The sequence below is a fragment of the Maylandia zebra genome, linkage group LG20, assembly GCF_041146795.1.
Source record: "Maylandia zebra isolate NMK-2024a linkage group LG20, Mzebra_GT3a, whole genome shotgun sequence".
Lineage (NCBI taxonomy): Eukaryota > Metazoa > Chordata > Actinopteri > Cichliformes > Cichlidae > Maylandia > Maylandia zebra.
Window position 1 is genome coordinate 38,447,243 of NC_135186.1, and position 19,836 is coordinate 38,467,078.

The 19,836-nt window shown below is 45.7% G+C and overlaps 1 pseudogene; it reads left to right on the forward strand.

Moving 5' to 3' along the window:
• The first annotated feature begins 18,674 nt into the window (after positions 1-18,674).
• Positions 18,675-19,836, forward strand: LOC101465136 (mitochondrial import inner membrane translocase subunit Tim22 pseudogene; annotated as a pseudogene).

Sequence of the window (19,836 nt, forward strand, 5' to 3'; positions counted from 1 at the left end):
TTTAATAAAAAAATTGCAAAATAAAGTTGTAGTAGTAGTACAATCTTATATTAGAGATAGCATTTAATAAGAAATGAAATGTGCAAACATATATAAAATTAAGGAAAAGTTAACAATGCATTTAAAATAAATAGCAGCAATGGTGTCTTTAAACAAACAAAATGTAATTTTGTTTTCTGCAAAGAAATGCTCTTCATTCACAAAATAAAATCCATTTTGTTGCCGTTTCTCACGTTTCTGTGTGTGTGAGTTCAATCATCAATCATGCGCTGGTGCATAGCCGTCGTGCTTTTATGATAGGACATTTCCACCTTACAAAGCCCGGAAACGACTGAATCACTTCCTTCCATACTGTAGAACTGTGTGTTCGGGTGGAGTGATTTAAGTTGACTGCGGCTGCCTCACTCATGTTGCCGCTACTCACTGCCGCCATGTCTGTTTTGAAAGTGACGCATCGACGCACATTTTTTTTACGTCGACGTATTTTACGCGTCGTCCCAGCCGTAGTCCCAACCTCACTCTGGAACTTTTTATCCCACCAGATATCTCTTCACTTCAGCGGGCAGATCCAACATTAAAATCCTGGTTTGATAAGGTGTCTGAGGTTGATGGACAGGTGCAGGGGAAAGTAGATGTGTTGGCAGCTGCAACCTATGTGCTGAGAAATGGTGTCCTTTATGAGTGTAAAGGCAAGACTGAAGCCATAGCATTACCACAGGCACTAAGACACAAAGTCATGGAACTTGGTCATTCTGTACCTTGGGCAGGCCATCTTGGTTTTCAGAAATCTCTGCATAGGGTTGCAAGCCGTTTTGTGTAGCCTGGCATGTACACTCAACTACAGCAGTTTTGTACCTGCAGGATTACTAACTCTGAGCTGTTTCTGGACCCAACGGCTCATTTTGGTTTTCTGCTTTTTCGCCTTGCGTCACATTTTGTCCTTTGTTCCCATCTCCTCCCTTGAGGTCCTTTGACCTGCCCTCAGGCTCTCGGTGCCCCTCTTAAAGTCTTTACCACTGAGTGAAATTAATCGCGGTGCAAAATAAGGCTGATATCTGAGGGGTGTCGTGTATCACATATCACAGCAGCATTACTGGAGATAATTCAGCAGCAGTGAGTCACTCAGTGTCTGCTCTGTAGTTCAGCACTATGTGTCCAGTTTGCAGCTAAACTCCGAAGAAGTGTACATGTGGTGTACATGTGGTGTGCTGTGACAGTCTTAAGACAGGATGATTTATTAGGTGAGAACATCAGAGGACCAAGTGCTCCTGTGGACTGATTTCTAATGGCAGTAAGGATGCGTAAACAGGAAACATGGAAAAACTCTTTCTGTCTTTGAATACAAAGAAGAGGAGGAGGCGCAGGAGGAGGTGCTGTGCTCCTGCCATGGACGCAGGGATCACTGACACTGTGTCTATATAGTTTAGAAGACTGTGATGGCTGAAATACTCTGGTAATGTTCGTGTTTACATTGTGCTGCAAAGCGTGATGACAGCACAGAGGCTGTTTGGTTATGGCTCTGTATGCTGTATGAATGATTTTCTGTTGTTTTTGAGTGACCTGACAGCGAGGATGGATGTCTCCGTCGCTTTAAAAGACCGAGCTGCAGTTTAGTATGCAGTAAAGTTTTTAACCGTCTCTAAGCTCTCTAAGCTGCTCTCTGAGAGGAAGCTAGTACCATGCTCTCCTGAGTTTTAAATGCACTTTAGAACAGCACACAGCAACACTACATATGAGCGGGCGTAGGGAGGTTTGAGGTCTTCACTCACCCCGGTTCTGTTAGCCGTCAGGGCTGGGGGGCTGGGAGGAGGTGCTGGCCGTCAGACTGGGGTCTGGGATGTGGGGCCTCCCTGCCACTGTAGATAAGGAGGTGGTCCGCTTGCCTCCACCCCAGAGAGAAGGGTTACATCTCCTGGGTCTAGGTGCGGCTTGCCCCTCTGAGGGCGGGGGTACCTGGACCTGGGATATAGAGTATGTTTGGGGAGTGCGACTGTCTGTGCAGTGTCTATTTGTGTCTGTCTACACGTTGGGTGAGTGCCGAGCATTTGGTGGTGCATATGGGGTGGGAATGCACGTCTGTGTCCGCGTGTGCCTGTTCGTCTGTGCCTATATGTCAGGTTGGGTCTTAGACTCAACCTCTCTGGGTACATCTCAGGCCCTCTAAAGTACGGAGGCCTATCTCCCCTCACCACACCTGCCGGTGGTTGATGCCCTCAGACGTTGGTGTGTTGGTGGTCCTTGTCGTCTGGGGCTGGGCGCTCATGTATGTACCGGCTCACTCCTGGTGGCCGATTGGCGGGGCCGGGCGCCTGTGGCCCGGCTGGGCTCCTTCCGGGCGGTGGGATGCCCTCGGGCCTCTGGCCTCTGGGCCTGAAGCTTGGTCCTCTCTGGCACAGCTGGCTGCCGGCAGAGCCCGCGGGCACGCCACTGCAACCCCCTCTGGCCTCTGCTCCATAGCTGCGGGGTGACCTCTCCTTTGGGGCTCTACTCAGCTCTTCCCAGGAGTGTGGCACGGTTCCCCTGCCTTTGGTGGTGCTCCTCGGGTCCTTGTACTCTGGGGCCTCTGGATACCTGGGGCCTGGATCTCCTCCATACCTGCTTCATACCCTGGTGGACGGGGCTGTGGCCCCCCCACACCCTCTAGCAGATCGTTACATGGAGAAACCTTTTAAATACAAGCATGCTGATCCACACAGGTGTGCCCACAGGTGTACACAGACACAAACTACAGCTTTCTTGGCTGCTACCTCAAAGCACATTGTGCGCTGTCTATCTTGCGTGCTGCACAATATCGTTTATTATTTAGTATCTACTGATATCTACTGCTAGCTAGTTTATTGTGATGGTGCTGTTTTTTTTTATTATGTTGCTCTTTGTTGTTTGCTTTCTCTTCTGTTTTTTTCTCCATACAGGTGATCCAGGTGTTTTGTTTGTTTTTCTTTCTTTCTTCCCCCCCTTCTCACCGTCTCTTCTCCCCTTTGGTTTTCTTTCTCTCCCTCTCTTTCTTTCATTCTTTCTCCCTGTCCTATCCCACAGTCATGTCTGTCCCGTTTGTAGCAACTGAAAATAAAATAAATTCATAATTATAATAAAGGTCAATCAAATGGACCAATATGGCATGGCCATGATGATCCACTTGGTAAAATAAATCCGCTTGGCATCTTTCTTGGCCTTAAGACAACAATTCTGATGGCTAAAGATCCAAACGGGACACAAAAAAAAAAAGAAAAAAAAAGTTTTTAACCGTCTAATGAGGTCACATATGACAGCACTGTAGTTTCTCTCAGCACCTCTCATTCCTGAAGTAATCTCAGTCCAGGTGTTACCTGGAGCAATGGAGCTGGTTCATCTGGATGATACACACAGGAAGTAGATCTGTTTTCATTTTTTATTCTCTTCTAATCTCCAGCACTAAGTCTCTGCGGCTAAAAGCACTTTACATAATAACCGGAGACAGAAAAGACATTCGAGAGTTTTGTTTTTCTGAACCCCACTGTAGCCCTGACATTTTTGCATGGACTGTAAATACAGAGAAAGGCGTCATCATCGCAGGTTTGGAAGCCTCGAGCTGATTTGATGCCTGACTGAGACTCCAACAGGTGCTGCATGCTTACCTGTCGAGCAGAAGGTAACCTGCTCTAAATCCAGTCTCTAAAAATAAATAAACATTCACATCTTAAAAGTGAAGCCAATACAGACATGTCTGCTTTCTCTCTAGAGTCCATGAGAAAATGAGCCTGCTGGTCAACTGATCTGGTCTGACTGGTCCCGTTAGAGCCACAGAGGAACAGGAAGCGGGGCAATGTGAGGCTACCTTCGTTTGTCACGTTAGTCTGTGGATGTTTAGCCTTGATTCTGATTGTGTAGAATAGTTTGAGCAGTTTCCTTGTTTGTTCTCACAGCTGAATGCATTTTAATATGTTCATCACCATATCCACACATTAGGGCTTCAGCAGGAGGGGAACGCGTCACAGTTCGCAGTCTGCCTCAGCCTCATTTTGTGTTATCGGATTCACATTGTTCCTGTGATACGGGGGTCTTTAAATACACTTTGAATGAGAAAATAGCACAGTGAGTCAGCAGCACATCACCAGGGAGAAGCTCCACTGCTAAAACCCTCTGGTTCAATCAGTGACAGCGTTGAGAGCGAGTCATTCATCCATGTGCTCGACACCTATGCTCTAAAGGGTCTGTCAGTTACTCCGTAATATAGTTCACAGCAGCCATGTCAGGTACACTGTGAAAGATCCACGACAGACCAACCGTGGCTTCATGCTTTTGCTGTTTACACTGTCACGGCTGCAGCTTTTCAGTTGCCAGCCAAACACACCAACAACAACAACATTATTCAGGACCCCGTGCAGACTTTAGGCTGGCGAGGCATGATTGCGGATGCCGTCCAGGTGCGTTCACCTCCCTTGCAGCATTACGCCCCACACAGGAGGGGGAGGGAATCAGCTCTGACCATCAGTACTCCCAGTCCCTGGCCCAGCGACAGGGAGGTGTTGGTTTCGGTGGCTGCCCGCACATCCAGCGGCGGCGGTGACAAGGTGGGTCCGGGTCCCCCGAGCTGGTCCAGGGGCCACCTGTGTGGCAATTAAACAATACTGCGCAAGTACAGCTGGTTTAAAGTGTTTCAAGCTGAAATGATTTTCTCTCTATAAAGGACTGCACCTGCCCACCACCTGTTTGACCTGCTGACTGCAGACTCACTAACAGCTTCTTCCCCCCCCCACCAATCCGAGCCATGGTCTGAGTAACCTCCATCACTCAGGTCACTCAACCATGGACTCAATCCTCACACCAAGTCAACGTGTCCTCTAATGTGTTTCTATGTATTCCTGCTGTCTACTTTTTATATTCTTTTCTGCACAGTTGGTGTGGCTCACCCACAATATCGTTGTACATGTAGAGTGACAGTAAAGGGCTATTGTCAAGGTCTGCTGTGTGGCAGGCAGGATAGGACCCAAATGCATGAACTAAAAGAGGCAGCTTTATGTTGGTGGTAAACAACTTTGAATACAAAACAAACCAGGAACTGTGAACTAGGAAACAGCTAAGAACACGGAGGGAAAAACACAGCATGGTGAGGGTACGACACAACAAAGGGCAAAGGAAAACACAGGACTTAAATACACAAGGGTGTAAGGAGGGAATCGGAAACAGGAGGGAAACACAGCTGGGATTAATCTGACATAATGAGACAAAACTAGATACACTGAGACAGAGAGGCTGGGCGCTGTTAGAGTTGGAATTATTGTTTTTATTATTTTTCTATATACACTATGCAGTGTGCTGTTAACGTGCTGGCGCTCCGTGTCTGAGGGTCAAAGGTTTCGTCCGGCGCTATGTCTGGATTTGGGGGTGGCTCAGTGTTTCACACTTGGTCATGGTCTCATGGTTTAACTGATGAACATCGTGCTGTCAGGTCAGTTTGTTGATCATTCATGTGCAAATTGTCATGACATTGATCAACAACCACTGTTCAAAGTGGGACCTTTTGGGGATGAATGACATTGGTCTCAGCACAGAGCCCTGTGGAACTCCATAAATGACTTTGGTGAGTAAAGAAGACTTTTCATTTGTATGTGGACTCTATCAGACAGAATCCACACCAGCACAGCACGTTCTGTCTAACAAGAATTTATTTTCATCTGCATATTGAAGTGTTTTGAATGTATCCAGTGAGACGGAGATAAGTCCCCACTGTCTTAGGCTCTGAGTCACGTACAGCTCATTTACGAGTCACTCTTTAGATGCTGGGAGGTGAATGTTTCATCATTTCCTGGGCTAGTAATGCCAGTAGGTAGTCTTGTGTTAAGGCAGCATGACACCACGGGAGACGGACAAATATGGAACAAAGAAAGAAGAGAAATAAAACGTAAACATGGGGAAAGCTGCAACATTATTATTATTATTATTAGTAGTAGTAGTAGTGTGACATCTTTGGCTCATTTCTGTTGCATGTGTGTGACTATTTTTGGTTATTTATTAATACCCACAGTTTTTTACTTTTATTGGCAGAAAAAAGATAAATTATTTTGTTTTTTAATTTTCTGTGATGTTGTGACGCAAAGATTTATATTAAACCATATGTGGGTTTCATTAGATTTACAATGAAAACTACTTTAGCAACCAGTTACAAACAATGTAAAGTCATTTTGTGTAGTATGACATGGATCATTTTTAAAGGACAGACACGGTGGGGAGTGGAGGGCATGCCCCAGGATGTGTCTCTGCTGCCTTGCAGCTCACACTGGGGTGGTTTACACATGAACTTGAAGCAGCCGTGACACTTCCACGTTTGAGGCCGTGGTTTGGGAACCAGAGCGTTGCTGGATCGAGTGTTAGACTGACAGACAAAATGGGCTAACATCCGATCACTGGTTGTAAATGTCTGTAAAACTGCTCTCTGTTGACAGTTTATTAGGTACAGCTGTCCAGGACTAATTGTAACAAACAGCAGACCTGTCTCCTAAGCCCAGCATGTGTGTTCTATTGTGTTGTTCAACCTGCTTGTATTACTGGTGGTATTTTAATACTAATACTGCAATACCGTGGAACTGCTCCACGTAAACTTTCAGGGGACTCGGGCAGGATAGGAAATCTTTGTTCCTCCTCTCGGTTACCCTGAGCAACAGGATGTCCTGTTTTGGTCAGATGAAGCCGAATCAGTGCATGGTGGTGAAATGCAGCTGACCCTCGGAGCATCCCGTTGCTGCCTCATTACGCTGTCATAAGAGCTGTTTGTCTGAGTCGGCCGCAGGGCAGCTCGGAGGAAGGCTGCCTCATTACTTCAGCTGTCACTGCTCAGCATGCAACAGCCTCCGTGATTGGAGCAACAGGTACATGAATTCTGACTGATTGCTGTAGTGAGCATGATTATTGCAGCTCTCTGCATGCTGCCACGGTCACATACAATAACAGTAAAAGTGAAATGCTGTAACATTACGGATTTTATCTATAAATATTTTTCTTTTAAATTTTATCCTCCGAACTTTAATGACCCGTTAAAGTTTTGTATTGATTGGTGTCAGCCCGGTGTGTCATGGTCCTGGGTCATGTGACCCAGTGTGTCTGAGTTTCATGTTATTTTGTTATTTCATCTGTATTCCAGTTTCTTTTCAGTTATCTAGATATTCGGTCAGGCCTAGTTTGCAGTTTAGTTCATGGTTTATCAGGTTCCCCTTGTGCCATGTCTACGTCTCAATGTTTCCTGTTTTATTTTGAAAGAGTCCAGTGTTCTGTGTTCATTGTATTTAGTTTCACTTCCCCTGTCCTGTCATTAGGTTCGTGTGTGTCAGCCGTGCTCCCATGTGTGGCCACATCCCTTGATCATCCCTTATGTGTATTTAGTCTCTGTGTTTCATTCAGTCTGTCGCGTCGTCTGTGTAACCTTCCCAGTTATGTCTCGTCATAGTCATCACGGTTCTCATAGTCACAGTCATAGTATTAGTTTACATCACAGTTTCATAGTCTCGTATAGCGTTCAGTGTCATAGGATTTCATAGTCTGTTTTCCAGTTTAGTTGTCTTGTCTGCACTCGTTTTAGCTTTTGTTTTGCCTTCTGTCATCAGCCATAATAAAGGCTCGCCTTTTGTTAAGTCATATCGCGTCTCCTTGCCTATGTCTGCTCTTGGGCCCTGCTCTAACTAACACAGCGGCGCACCTCGCCGTGACACGGTGTCGTTCAGCAGCAGCATACGACATGTCTGTCACTCTACGCTCGTCACATGGTCGCTTGTAAACGACCCCTTGGCTTCACATTTAAACACATTTGGTAAGCATCCCTACGTCCTGCTGGGAACAAGCTGTTGTCTATGCAGGCTCCTTCATTTTGCAGACTTCTGTCTAAACACGACCAACCACGGCTTCTCCTCAAGACAGAGCAATTTATGCACAGGAGACGTGAGAGGAGCCATGTTTATCTGAACAGTGAATTACACGTGGTTCTTCCAATCCAGCTGAAACTCAAATGAAGAAAGGTTGAGTAGACATTGCACACCTTCACAAGTGCCATCTAGGACACTACTGCATATATAGATGGATCTATAGGCAGATGAATAACTAGAATGTAACATCCAAAAGTAAAACCAAATGTAAAAAATGTCCATTTATAAATAACTCAAATTCTACGCTTGAAAGGCAGTGGGGAGCGTGGCAGAGCAGATTATTTACTACTCGGTAGGTTGGTGGTTCTATCCCCGACTGCTCCGGTCTGCAAGCCAAATATCCATGGGCAAGACACTGACCCCAAGTTGCTCTCCAAGGTATCTGTCAGAGTATGAATGTTAGATAGAAAGCACTGCAAAAAAAGTGCTGGTGTGAATGGTGAAACAGGCAAGTTGTATAAGTACTTTGAGTTCTCACATTGAGTAAAGTACTATATAAGCTCCAGTCCATGTATGTTGCTACCCCTCATTGCTGTCTAAGGAATAATTTCAGTATACGTGCACATTCATTCCTGACCATTCCCATGCAAACAAATCAAATTACACACACCTGTAGCCATAGATTCACTCACACCTGCACACTCTTTATAAAGGAGAGGAGTGATGAGCTAAGACTGACTACATGGTTAATGAGACTTGCCTTCCCTGGATCGCTGCCTCCTTTCTGCTCTGACCAGCAGAAACATCACACAGAGGCGAGTCTGAAACATCAGTGTCACAGCTGATCAGCTGTGTCTTGGAGACACGGATGCCGACAGGTACAGACTGCCAACAGGTGAGACATCGGAGCTTTATCTGATAAGATGATGTGGAGCAGCAAGGAGCTCCACCGAGGGCTGAGCTATCTCCAATCCTGCTCACTGTTTACAGCTTGAATATCAGAACAGCTTACTGAATGATGAGCTGCTGTTTCTTCTCTAACAGGTGTAAGTTCAATCTTCAGGCGAAGTGACGTGTTTTTGGTCAAGGTACGAGATCCCATCCTCAGGCTGAATGCTGGGTGTTAAATGGACGACAGCTGCTGCGTCTGATGTGTTTCCACTCCATTAGTCTGGCTGAGGAAGTGTTTCAGCCACAGGGCGCCTGAGAGCGATCTCGTCTGTTGGTGTCAGTCTCTCAGCTCAACAGGCGACAAGCGCTGCAGCAATAACACGACTGAATCCTGCTGATCCCTGCTAGAGGCCGTGGACCATCAATACCAACAATCACATGAGATTTTGTGTCAGATGACCAGTTTAACCAGTTTAAGTGGTGTTTATACACCTCTCTGCATTTAATCAGTACTTATTAGTAATCTCTGGCTCTTATCCACGGTGTGTCCTTGTCCTGTCGTCCTCCCCTCACCCCTACCGGTCACTGTAGCTGGCTGCTTCTCCCTGAGCCTGGTTCTCCAGGAGGTTTCTTCCTGTTAAAAGGTCGTCTTCCCTTCCCACTCTTGCCAAAGCACTTGTGCACAGCAGGTCATACGATTCTTGGAGTTTTCTCAGTATTATTGTAGGAGCTTTACTTTACATTATAAAGCACCTTTAGGCAACTGTTGTTGTGATTTGGTGCCATAAAAGTAAAACTGAAGCACTTAGGCTGGTGCTGGTGTGAATGGTGAAACAGGCAAGTATAAGTACTGAGTACTCAGAAAAGTAGAAGAACTTGCCATGCTTGGTGTAATGCTGATTCTTCTTAGTCTTACTAGTTTCATCCACACCATGGGGACCCTGACCACGAACATCTGCTGCTCGGTGGTGAGGTTACACTTTTTTCTTTTGCAATGCTCAGAAATGATTATAGAAGATAATTGCTTTGGGCCGGCACAGAGTCCTTTCATCTGATTCAGGAAATAAAGACAAAAAGAGGAACAGATCAGCATCTCTGCGGCTGATTACTCCAATAAACTACCTGCTGAGTGTACAATGCCGGTCTTTGAGTTCATTCCTCTCATCTAACTAACCGTTTAAAATCACCTCAGTGTTGGTTTGAGCTTAACTTTTGCTCAGTGTGCACAGAGTTACCTCTCTAACCTTTCCAGCTCGACTCTGCAGAACGTCGGAGCAGACCTGAAGGTGTCTTTGGATGTTTGAGATCGTTAAAAAATCATTTCTACCTATACACCAGAAATATGGTTGAGATTAAAGACTTTCACCTCTGCTGATTCCTCCTTTGGCTCGAACGGGTCTAAAAAGCTTTGCATCACAAAAAGGTCAAAGTTGATTTTTCAGACATACATGACATATGAGAAGTTCACAGACAACCAGCTGAGATGAAGTGATTGGAGAGCTACCAGTGAGGTGAAGCAGGAAGTTCACAAACACAGAAATGACAAAGGAAAGAAGAAGGTGAAGTCAAGCCTTCAGAACAACAGTTAAAATCAACACTGGGTTCATTTGCTGCGGATATCACTGAGGCATTATGGGTATTTGAGTGCCTTTTCGTCAAACTGGCAGATAAAATAATGTATTCACTGCACACATGTATACTGTCCAGTAAACGTAACTGGTTTTACTGGTACTGTCTATTTAAGCGCACAGTAAGAGGCTGTTAGCTCCCTCAGGTCAGTGTGCAGCGCTGCAGTCTGGATTCACTGCAGTGACGTACGTTTGCTTCTGAATAATTAATGGAAGACAGAAACTGAACGACAGCAGGAAACCGATGAGGGGAGCTCTGAAAACTGGTCAGCTTAAAATAAAGATGGTGGGTGGGTGGCAGAGACTTTCTGGTACGTTCACTCTGTTCCCTGTCTCCATCTGAAGTCACATCTTAGTTTCCTCATTGCTTTTGTGCTGAGGTCAAACGTGTTAGAGTGGATTTCTTTCTTCTTCCACTGCATGTTAAAGAAATGTGCTATTTTTCTGGAAACAGCTGGCGGCTCACACTGAGAAATGTGAAGACGCTGCTAAACGGTCTCTCTGCTTAACTGGTGTTTGACATTAAAACTGTCACCATAAAGACTGAAACACGCTGCAGGAAAATCACCGAAATAGATCAGCAGTGAAAGACGAGGCAGAAGCTTTGTGAGGACGAGTGAGGACATACATCAGAGGGCTGGTGCCTCGTTCACTGATCACCACGAGGCAACATCCAAAGTGACCTCACTGGTATCCCTCTTGTCCGATAATCACACAAGCTTTTAAACTTAGATCGTGTGCGGTGCTTCCAGTTTAACCCAGCAACGGTTCCCCGTGCCCAATCCGCTCGTCTGCTGACGCCGACTCTGCAGGCAGCTGATGGGTTTCATGAATTCCTGTCTCATTCACAGGTCATTGTTAGTGATTGCTAATACATCACAAAGCTAACATCACCATCAGGTAATAGCTGACAGTCATCAGCTTGTTTCTGAGAAGAAAGTTTTGCTTCTGTCCTCTGAAAGCATTTCAACTATAACCTGAAACCACAGAAAGTGACTGCTGCCTGCAGACTGTTGATTCCCGTGTGCAGATATGTAACAGAGGTCTTACAGACCTGCAGAGGTGGTTGTTTCATCTGCTTGTGTGTTTGCTGTGAGACATAATATTGAACCCACTGTGCTGCATCATTTAATCAGATAAAACTCTTCCAACTTCCTGCAGTCTGCACATGTCTACATCCTGCACCTGTCTGCACCTGTCTGTGATGAGCCCGTTCTCACTCCCGAGGCGTAACATCCCGACGTTTTGTCACGTCCCGCGGCGTTCCTGAGGAACGCGAAAGGTGACCTTCCACGTTCTTATGGTACGCACCAGGTAATGGATTAAATCCAGTGGAATTACGCTCCCGCGGTAATAGACGTTCAGGCCCTGTATTGCAGCCCTAAACATAACCTTATCCCTAACCTTAACCACCACTTTAATGATGTGAAATAGTGTTTTCCCAAAGCGATTTTAAGGAAAAGAGCAAACGTGTAGATTGCGTCCAAACGGTTCTCATATGTCCTCAGTTTTCCGATGTCGTGATGTAGGAACGTGTTGGTGCCCGAAAACGTATGTTGACGATTTGTCACCTAGCGTAAAATGTTACGCTTTGGGAGTGAGAACGTGTTGCTGTGATCTGTCTGTGACATTGGAGATGATGGAGGTATGACCCCCTGTAGCATCTGTCTCAGTACCAGCTGCTGTATCATGTTTAATTCACTGGAGGAGATGTTTTAACCTGTGTTCTCATGTGAAATCAGTCTCTAAGTGCAGCAGGTCAGGATGAAGCTCTGATGTTAAATGGTCATCTTTTCCATTAAAGGATGGAAGAATTTGTGAACATGCGTTATGGAATTTCATTAAATTACACAAGGCAGACTGTGTGTTGGGTCTGTGTTTCCACAAGCCCCGCTAGTTTAGAGACTTATTCCTCATGAAGAACTAGAGATGGACCGATCCGATATTACGTATCGGTATCGGTCCGATACTGACCTAAATTACTGGATCAGATATCGGAGAAAAATAAAAAATGTAATCCATTAAATATCACGAAAGCACCTCACATAACTTGCAACACGCCGTAACTCACCTCAGAACGTTAGCACGTCGGAGCAGTATGCATCACGTTATAGAGCAGCTGTGACATGCGGGACCTGTCGGTGGTCTGGATAGCATGTGGAGCTTCGCTAGCAACCCGGCATTTCATCTCCGACAAAGTTATCCCCGAGAGAAGTAAAGCAAGTGTGTAAGTCCATCTCTGAATGTAAAGCATTCCTGCGTTAAGCTTAACAAGCGATATATGGAGCGACTGCCTCTTCTTGCTGCTACTTCAATCATGAAACTGCTTAATGATCAGCTGATCGGCTTTTCTGTCGCGAGTCCGTCTCTCTTGTTTGTTTTTGGCCCACTTTGCACCAGAAAGAGGAAACCAGCGGCTGAACAACAGCAGGACGTTTAAGCTTGATCAGCTGTTGTTAGAATTTATTTAATATTACTTTCTACTCCAGGATCTTTTTCTACGTAGCTGACGTAACTGTGCAGGGGCGGATCTAGCAAAGTTTAGCCAGGGGGGCCGATAGGGCATGAACAGGGAAAAGGGGGCACAAAGACATACTTTTCTTTCTTATTCTCATTTAAAATGTCGAGCTGTTAATAAATAATTATCTGACACCCAAAGTTTTAATTTGATGTAAAATGAATAGAAGTCCATTACTGTATATAGTAACTATTAAGTCTAATATACCCTAGTAAGCTATAGTACTTTTTCCTTTGGGACGGTACCATCTGTGCAGTCTGCAATTTTGTTGAAGAAAGATGTTGAATCTATTTAATATTTCTTGAAAAATAATTGATTTCTGTGCATTTGCATCTGGGTCCTCTGGACCCAGTGGAGGTGGTGAGTGACAGGAGAACGGCGGCTAAGCTGTCATCCCTGATGGACAACATCTCCCACCCCATGCAGCAGACTGTGACAGCACTGAGCAGCTCCTTCAGTGGGAGACTGCGGCACCCACGGTGTGGGACGGAGAGATTTCGCAGGTCTTTCCTCCCCACTGCTGTCAGACTCCATAATAAAGACTTTAACTGATCAAGCACACACATCCATACATATGCAATAATACTAAGTGCAATAATCCTTTCTGTCATCGTTGTATTTTTACTCAGTTGTATATAGTATTTGTATTCTATTTTTATCTTATTGTATATTTATTTTATTTTATTCTATTCTGTACAGTTGTGTACTGTATTTATTCTTATTGTATTCTAATTTTTGCCTCATAACTTTTGCACTGTCCACTTCCTGCTGTGACAAAACAAATTTCCCACGTGTGGGACTAATAAAGGTTATCTTATCTTATCTTATTTTTTTTCCACACTGCATCAAATTAAGGTTGATTACGTCGATTAAGCATCATGAGGTGGAGCGTGAGGGGTGGTTCCCTATTTTTTATTATTTATTTTTGTTGTTGCTGGGAGTTGGAACCCTATTAGTTAGGTTGCTTAATATTTACGCTAAGTACTCTTTAAAATACCAGAATAGGGAGGATGGTGTAGGTTTAAGTTTATTAGATTGATCAGTATTGCTGAACTATGAAATTTTTTTTTGCATGCAGGTATAACAGAATAGCTTTAGTGTAGTTGTTGTTTTAAACTTGAGTATGAACTTATACAAAATGCAGCAAGATATTTAAAAAAAACAGTTTTGTTGATTAAAACACACTATATCTGTCACGGCTGCCGGCGTGAGCCGTGTGGTGTAGGAGGAAAAGGACCCAAAATGCAGGCAGTTGACTGGTGATGAGAATGAAGTTTTATTTGCAGAAGTGGAGCGACTGAACAGGTAGTGAGACAAGACGAATGACTGAAAAACCCTAGACTGGGAAAACTAAATAACAAACCTAAGCATGAAACGGGGAGCGGAGACTGCAGCGAGACGTAGTTACACCGAGAAACACAGACGATCCGCCGATGAACAGAAGCCAACACACACTATAAATACACACTAGGTAATGAGGAGATGACATGCAGGGGTGGACACAGCTGACACTAATGGACATGATGAGAGGCAGACCTACAAAGTAAAACCGGAAACACCCAGACTGTTTTGCAACAAAAACACAGGGACCTGAACGGAGCACAGAGGGGAGACACAGGTAGGGATAATAAACACGACAACCAACCCAAAGAATTAATACAGAATCAGAATAAACACCAAACACAAGATGAACCCAAAAAGAAACACAAAACGCTGGGTCAACGACCCAGGATCACGACAATATCGGATTCATATCGGTATCGGCAGATATCCAAATTTATGATATCGGTATCGGACATAAAAAAGTGGTATCGTGCCATCTCTATGAAGAACACAAGACATAACAGAACACCTTCAACCGTTTTTTCACTCGCTAACGAGGAAGTGTTGGGTCAGAACCAGCTCTTGGAGCTCACACTCCTCACCTGACTCCAGCCCAAATCCTTCAAAGAGCAGCTTCCTCGCAGCTATTTATTGACAAACTGTTACAATGTCATGGTCTCCGTGCCTGCCCGTCGGGCTCCACGAGGATACATGTGTTGTTTGGTTCTCTCTCTCTCTCTGTCTCTCTCTCTGTCTCTCTCTCTGTCTCTCTCTCTCTGTCTCTCTCTCTGTCTCTCTCTCTGTCTCTCTCTCTCTCTGTCTCTCTCTCTGTCTCTCTCTCTCTCTCTCTCTCTGTCTCTGTCTCTCTCTCTCTGTCTCTCTCTCTCTCTGTCTCTTCCTACACCAAAAGCTTTCACTGGAGAAATTGATAAATGTGCTGGTTTCCTTACTAAATGTGCCCTACAGTTTTGCCAGCAACCGCAAGCCTTTTCTACTGATGGTGCAAAAATTGCTTATATTGTCCAGTTACTCCAAGATCGTGCTCTGACCTGGGCACAAGCTGTGCTTCAAGCAGATCCGGACATCACTTTCACTGACTTTCTTGTTAAGTTTAAAGGTGTGTTTGACAGAAAGGGCACAATTGCCACTCGCGCTCAAACAAGGTAAACGAAGCATGGCTGATTTTTCTATTGATTTTTCTACTTTGGCCGAACAGACGAAATGGGGGGAAGAGGCCCTTAAGAGTGCATTGCTTACTAATGTTAATGAGGAAATAAAGAATGAACTGATGCTTTGTGAACTACCTACCTCCCGAGATGCGCTTTTGGCTCTGTGTATTCGGGTGGACGACCAAGTGTGCGCACACCGGAGCGCACGCACACGTTCGGGGCATGGATTTCCACTGGATTTCTGTGGGACCTCTACTGCAGCCCGTGGGCCGCGTGACGCTGACACCTGGGTTGAGGAAGAACCCATGCAGCTTGGGCGCTCACGGCTGTTGCCCGCGGAGCGCCAGCGCCGCCTTGCCGCCGGTGAGTGCGTTTATTGCAGCCATAAGGTCCACTCTGTCTCTTGCTGCCCGACACTGGCAAAAGGGCGCGCTCACCAGTAATCGAGAGGGTGCTGGTGGGCGATCTGTCGAGTGAAAGCCCTCTCGCCAGACTTCTCTTACTGGCTAAACTACGCGTTCAATACGCATCGGGGACACTTTGAGTATCTCGTGATGCCGTTTGGGCTGACCAACAACCCCGCAGTGTTTCAGGCGATGGTTAATGATGTCCTTCGTGATTTTGTTAACCGTTGTCTGTTTGTGTACTTAGATGACATCCTGATCTTTTCTAAGACTCTCGAAGAAGACCTCCTGGAAAACCAGCTCTTTGTGAAGGGGGAGAAGTGCGACTTTCACGTGACTTCAGTGAGTTTTTTGGGCCACATCATCGAGAAGGGGGACTTGCGGACTGATCCGGAGAAGGTGCGGGCAGTGGTGGAATGGCCTGCACCTCCTGATCGCCGCCAATTGCAATGTTTTTTTGGGATTCGCTAACTTTTACAGACGGTTCATTCGCGATTTCAGCAGGATAGCTCTTCCTCTTACTGAACTCACCTCTCCCAAAGTTCCCTTCCAGTGGGATCCTGCCGCTCAGCGAGCCTTCGCCCTGCTCAAGGAGAGATTCACCACTGCACCCATATTCCGGCAACCGGACCTTACACAGCAGTTTGTTGTGGAGGTGGACGTGTCGGACTCTGGGGTGGGGGCGGTCCTGTCTCAACAGAAGGACGGTAAGCTGCACCCGTGTGCCTTTTATTCTCGCCGTCTCTCTCCAGCAGAATGTAACTATGACATCGAGGACCGGGAGCTTCTGGCCGTCAAGCTGGCCCTGGAGGAGTGGAGACATTGGTTGGAGGGAGCAGCACAATTATTCATCGTCTGGACGGATCACAAGAATCTGGAGTACTTGTGCTCGGCTAGACGTCCCAATTCCCGGCAAGCCAGGTGGGCGCTGTTTTTCTCTCGTTTTGACTTCACCAGAGAGGGGCAGTAACGCGTTACTTGTAATGCGTTACTGTAATCTGATTACTTTTTTCGAGTAACGAGTAAAGTAAGGGATTACTATTGCCAAAACGGTAATTAGATTACCGTTACTTTCCCGTAGGAACGCTGCGTTACTGCGTTACTAAAACCGTGATTTTTTGCGAGAATGTCTCACGACAGTGCGACGTTCGTGACAACAGCTGTGTGCAGATCAACAATGGATCATATATCGAGTGCAGAGAGAGTATGAGCGTGCAGCGTTTAAAGCGTGGAAGTACTGACCTTACTTTGAGTTTGATTCCATAAAAAGAGACAAAAACATTAGTGTCCGCTGTGCGTGGGAAGAAAACTTCTTTTTACAGCGAAAAAACCCCTAAACTTCCGAGCAAGCACCGAGTAGCTACGACGTAATGGGAAACTCACAGAGAAACTCGCGGATTCTTCCACTGACCGCGGCACACCTGCACCAGGGTAAACCTCCGCCTACCCCACTCCTGCTTTACAGGTGAAAATAGAGCAACAGGACCGCTGAGTCTTTGACTTTATTTATTTTCTGCTGTGTTTTACTTGCATCTATTTGAAAGACTGAGTGTAAACACACACAAAAAAATTATTTTATGTGCTGGAATGTGCAGAAAATAGGTTTAAATGTTAAACTAATTTCTTCCAGTCAGAGAATGTTGCAGATAATTAAATTTTTGCTTGATGCATAAAGTTAAAAGATTAAAACTGATAAAACAAGTTAAAAAAAGAGACTTTTTAATTACATTTTGTATGATGGATTATGTAGAGAAAGTAGAATTGGGCTGAAAGATCTATCACTTTATCACCTCTTCAGGTTGTAAATCGTGTTTTTAAAAAGTAACTAAGTAACTAAGTAACTAAGTAATTAATTACTTTTGAAAATAAGTAATCAGTAAAGTAACGGGATTACTTTTTTGGGGAAGTAATCAGTAATTAGTTACTGATTACTTTTTTCAAGTAACTTGACCAACACTGGACTTCACTATCACCTACAGGCCAGGATCACGGAACGTAAAGCCAGACGCCCTGTCCAGGCAATTCTCCATCACTGGGGAGGACTCGGAACCCGAGCCTGTCCTCCCGGCCGCCTGTGTGATTGGAGCCATCTCATGGGAGATCGAGAGCCTCATCCAGGAGGCGCAGGAGACCGAACCGGATCCTGGAACCGGCCCGCCCGTTCTCCAATGGGCTCACACTGCCCGTTTTTCATGCCATCCTGGGGTCCTCCGCACCTTATCCTTCCTCCGACGCTACTTCTGGTGGCCCGCTATGGCTAAGGATGCCAAGGAGTATGTGTCAGCCTGTTCAACCTGCGCCCGACCATTTATTGGCCATTTTCCCATCTACGGCATTGTGAACTCTGTGTTCGTCCGTCTCAAACTGCCGCGCAACATGCGCATTCACAACGTCTTTCATGTGTCTCAGGTCAAGCCAGTGCTCTCCAGCCCGTTGTGAACGTGTGTGTGTGTGTGTGTGCATGTATGTGAGAGTGTGTGTCTCTCTCTGTATGCATGACCTCCTGCTTACCAAAAGAAGCATAAAAGAAGGAAGCAACATCACAAGAAACAGATCTTCCACATAGGATGTATCTGCAATAAAACCTCCCCCAGCACAGAGTGGCTGGAGAGGTGGTCAGAGACAAAGGAATGGCTTTGATCCTACTGCTTGAACCAAGACTATACAAATTTAAGAAACACAATGACAACATTCAACAATTAGACTTAAGACTGTGTGTACAGTGTAAAATGGTAGAAGTCCATGTTTGACTACATTATGATGGTTTTACATTTGATAGCATTAAATATTCCCCAGTGAGTGCAGGTACACTTCAGTCAGAGAGCATCTTTCCTGCCATGAAATCAGCATCACAGTCTCTCTGGTGACTCACAAACTCGCAGAGCTCAGATTCCTGATTTGTACTGGACATGTTAAGAGAAAAGAGAGGAAGAACGACCACCACCACCCTCCCCAGTCCAGACTCAACGACCTCCATCACACCTCTCACCCCCCTTTCCTCATCCCTGAAACTCAGAATACACACCCAGGATGTGAGCCGACTATTTCAGAAACAGAAGCCCAGGAAAGCCCCCAGAACAGACGGTGTTTCACCCTCCTGCCTCAAATCCTGTGCTGAACAGCTGGCTCCCATCTTTACCTGTATCTTCAACAGATCCCTGGAGCTGTGTGAAGTTCCTTTATGCTTCAAACGCTCCACCATCATCCCTGTCCCCACGAAACCCACCATCACAGGACTGAATGACTACAGACCTGTCACCCTGACGTCTGTGGTCATGAAATCCTTTGAAAGACTGGTGTTAGCCCATCTGAAGGACCACCAGCTGGACCCTCTGCAGTTTGCCTACCAGGCAAACAGGTCGGTGGATGATGCAGTGAACATGGGGCTGTATTATATCCTGCAACACCTCAACCACCCGGGAACTTATGCCAGGGTCCTGTTTGTGGACTTTAGTTCGGCTTTTAACACCATCGAGCCTGAACTTCTCTCCTCCATCTTATCGGTGACAAGAGGTCCGTGAAGGACCTGAACCTCGCCTCCGAAAAGCGACGAGCAGAAGATGATCGAGAGGGGAATGGAGAGCTGCACCTTCAAGTCTTTGCTGGCCTGTGTGGGAGGGTTCGTCCTTGGAGGAGCTTTTGGTATTTTCACAGCTGGAATTGATACTAATGTTGGCATCGACCCCAAACACCCTTTGAGAACTCCAACAGCACGAGAGGTTCTAAAAGACATGGGCCAGAGGGAGATGTCCTATGCCAAGAACTTTGCCATTGTGGGCGCCATGTTCTCCTGTACAGAGTGCATCATAGAATCACACAGAGGCAAATCTGACTGGAAGAATGCTGTGTACAGTGGTTGTGTGACTGGAGGAGCTATTGGCTTTCGCGCTGGTCTGAAGGCTGGTGTTCTGGGATGTAGAGGCTTTGCTGCATTCTCTGCTGCAATTGAATATTACTTGCGGTGAAGCTCTATGGAGTGACTCGATGGACAAAAACATAAATATTACACATGTGGACCAGAGAAAGAAGACTTGCGCTGTGAGCTTGCTAACCGTGATGTTTCCTTGCACA